Source organism: Acanthopagrus latus, chromosome 14, assembly GCF_904848185.1.
Source record: "Acanthopagrus latus isolate v.2019 chromosome 14, fAcaLat1.1, whole genome shotgun sequence".
Classification (NCBI taxonomy): Eukaryota; Metazoa; Chordata; class Actinopteri; order Spariformes; family Sparidae; genus Acanthopagrus; species Acanthopagrus latus.
Window position 1 is genome coordinate 2,160,458 of NC_051052.1, and position 3,912 is coordinate 2,164,369.

Consider the following 3,912-nt stretch of genomic DNA (forward strand, 5'->3'; position numbering starts at 1 on the left):
TGTTACATCCTTTCACTCAAAGCACATCCATCTCGTTAGTTGATGTGTTATGATTCAATAATATGATAACATGCACCAAACACAACCATAAGAAGCAAGTTCAACAGCCCAGCTCTCTTACCATGGCAGGATTGGGGCTGCCACCATCTCTGTAAAATTCTGTTTTTTGTTGTTGTTTGGTTGAGATCAAAAAGGACAATCAAAGTAATTTTTCCATTTTTTTTTTTCCATATCAAAAAACAAATATCAGAAAACCAAATCCATGATCAAAAACGTGGAAATGGAAATGGGCCATGGGTGGATCTATATTTTGATATTTAGTTTGTCTGATTTGTGTGACCCAGAATTTATTGACTTCCTTGTATGTTGCACTTGATAAGCTTGCATCAAATTCACCCACCAACACTTCAGTGTGAAAGTAAGCCTGAATAAACAGAATCATGCAGTGATTGTAAGGCAATGAATTGTCACCATGGCCGCACTGGAACCATGTACTTATATAAGAAAAGAATTGAAACTGGCAAGACACATGCAGTGATTTCACATACTGCAACAGATGACGCCATGGGTGCTGATTGCCAAGCACACTCGTGTGCCAGCCTACACTTGTCATTGATTTGCTAATGACCACTCCCCTGTCAGATAAACCGCCAAAAAGGCTGGACGGCAACTTGCTGATAAAACAGTGGTTGATTCAGTCAACAAAATGGACAAATTTGTGGTAAAAATACCCAAAAAATATCCACCGACCTGACACTGTCTTCCAGTGAGGACTCTACTGTGTCATCGACTGAGGACAGTAGCAGTACGGATGTTACACAGAAAGAAGTTTGGACTTTTCAAGCTAGCTGGAAAGGCAAATACACATGGATAGTCTGCTATGCTGCAAAAAACAAGGTATTTGTTGCTGGGCCAAGGCGCTGGAGAGATTTCAAATTAACGAAAAGTCAAACCTGCATAGAGCTGCAGTTAGCACTGTTGCTGCTACTAATGTGGGTTTAAATGTTGCTGCATCTATTTCTGCCGGTAAATACAAGCAGATGTCAGATGCAAGAACTGCTTTGTTGGCTATTCTATCCATAGTCCAATATCTTTCATGCCATCCGAGGAAGCATAGATGAGGAGTCCAACTTGACCCAGTTACTGCATTTACGTGCTTAGGATATCATGGAGTTACGGTCATGGCTCGCACATAAGGAGAACAAGTGGCTCTAACACAATATTTTCAATGAGATGATAGAAACCATGGGCCATGACGTACTGAAAACACTGATTGAAGAAATCAAGTCTGAGTTTTTTCTGTGATAATGGACAAAACCGCCGACATTTCAGTCAGAGAGCAGCATCAAATACTTTTCATGTGGTGGCTGAAAATCTGGAGCGAGAGGAACATTTTGCTACACAGACAGAGCGCAAGGGAAATGATTGACACACTCAAAGGTGACATGAAGGCTCTTCGAGAAGGAGTCACTGAATTTTGGGAGAACACTACTGCAGCAGCCAATCACTTGGAAAGCCTGGTTTTGCCCAGACCAAGAAAAATTCCTCGTCGATTGGAAGAGGCAGTTGCACCACAGCATATCTTTAATACACCAAAAGAACTGTACCGACAACAGTACTTCCCTGGATTGGAGATTTAGTCCTTCTGTATTCAAATGCATGCAAGCTGTTGAGGAATTTGTCACTGGAAAAAAGGTGACTGCAAAAACACCATACAGTTTCACCGGGATGATTTGGATGAAACCAGTCTCACACTGCATCATGATATGTGCATGGACATGGAAAAACAGTTTGCTTGGCTAGTTTTCAGGATGCAGTGAACTTTCTCAAAGGGGATCGGGGGAGTATTTGAGAACAGTTTTGGCAGAGTTCACAAAACTTGTGAAACTTGCCCTGACTGTCCCTGTAATATCAAGCACTTCAGAGCGGTCATTTTCTTGACTCCGGTGCCTGAAAATCTGAAAAATCTGCGGTCCACAATGGAGCAAGCTAGGTTGAACCATGTAGCAATACTGAACTATCACAAGACATTGTCAAGGAGTAGGAACCTGGAAACAATCGCAGACCAGTTTATAAAATGCACCGCTACCAGGGGCAACATATTCCTCATCAAGAATCAAGAAGAATGGTGAGTGACCAAACAACAAATTAAATATTTATTATGATATAGCCCACTGTGCTACTCTGTTTTAAAGGATGTGTTGGAATGGTTTTGAATTGTGGACTTGGTCCATGATTTTCTTTATCGGAGCCTTTTGCATTGTATTGACATTAACTCCTCATATGCATCACCAGTGTGTAGACTGTGTGTTTGTGAAAGAGAGTGTGTGCATGTGTGTGTGTGTGTGTGTGTGCGCACATGCGTATGTAATAAAGAGCATACATGTGTGTTTATTGCGGCCGCTGCTGTTAATTGATTTAATGTGTGTTTTACTGTGAAGCGAATGTGTGCGCGTGTCAAAATAGCAACAAGTCATGCAAGCACTGTGAGCACCCACCAGCAGAAACATAAATCAGCACCCCCGGATGACAAAAGATTACTTGATTTTTGTTATCAGATTCATAAATGAATAAAACTTTATTTTCATTTTCTGTGCCAACTCAAAATCTGTTTTAAATGTGCATTTTGTAAGATTTGGACATAATTTAAGTTTAACACTCAAAAAAATAAACTAACCCTATTAACATAGTGTGAGGAAGTAACAGTTCCAAGATGCCTATATACTGTAGCTGCAGAGATATCCACTGCTCAGCAGCCAAGGACAGGCTGTCTCTTTTGTAATAAGTCTGCCTGGCCTGGGAGGCGATAATGAGTGACTGTTGTGTCACAGGAGAGGATGAATAAGTTGAGCTAGGTGGAGGGAACTACCTAACCCTAACCCTCAGAGAAGTTTATACTGTAGCTTCAGTTAGGTATTTAGCAAATGCAAAGTTCTAGAGGCTCCAGAAAACACCTTTTATCATCATCTCAGGCAACAGCTCCTGAAAAGAAACCCAATCCACAATAGAAAGGTTTTGTAACAAATTTTATATAACTTTGATATATTTTGCTGTCATTTCTTTCGACAATACAATGTTAATTATGGGAGTCTCACTGTGGCAATGACACTGTTATATATTGTGTACAGTTAGTACATCATGAAATTCTCCAGGAATGAACAAGGAGCAGCTCTGGCTTCTACCCCGATGAAGAAACGATAAGGCCAAAAGAACTGACAGATCCTGCTGTATCAAGCATTGTGCTGAGTGACAGTCTAAGTCTAAGGCTAAAGTGGCTGAAGATCTCAATTAGTTGTACTTAATTTAAACCGTGTGTCCTGTGAAAACCTTGTGGCTGTCTGATGAAAACTTTTTTCTCTGTTTCCACTATTGCACTGATATTTTTGTAAACAGCAAATGGCAAAACAGGAGGGCTTTTTGTGTTGCTATGTGGATGGTGGGGGTGTGTGGTTAATACAAATTCATAATTATTGATGGTAATTACTAAAATTAGATTTATTAAAAAAAAAAAAAAATAGAAACGGTATGGTCATGTTAAAATGGGGCACCACCCTGGAATAAAGTAATAATAACCATATCAAAAACAGTCTCAAAGAAGGGTTCACTTAAAATGTACATGTTTGTAAAATATTTAGAATTAAAGGAACAGGTGAGGAAATGAATCCGAGCACACAACCAGTAATTACCACAAAACATGCACAAAATAATCACAGAAAACTGCTCCTTACAATATAATAGAACTGATTAATGTTTGCAAATTGATCAAATCAAGAAGGTGTGTGTGTGTGTGTGTGTGTGTGTGTCAGAGAGACAGGGAAAGAGAGCCAAGATGGTGGTCATAGAGAAAGAGAGCCAAGATGGCCAGCATGATCTCTTGGAAGATTACGTGATGGAGTGTTTAAGCGTGGGCAA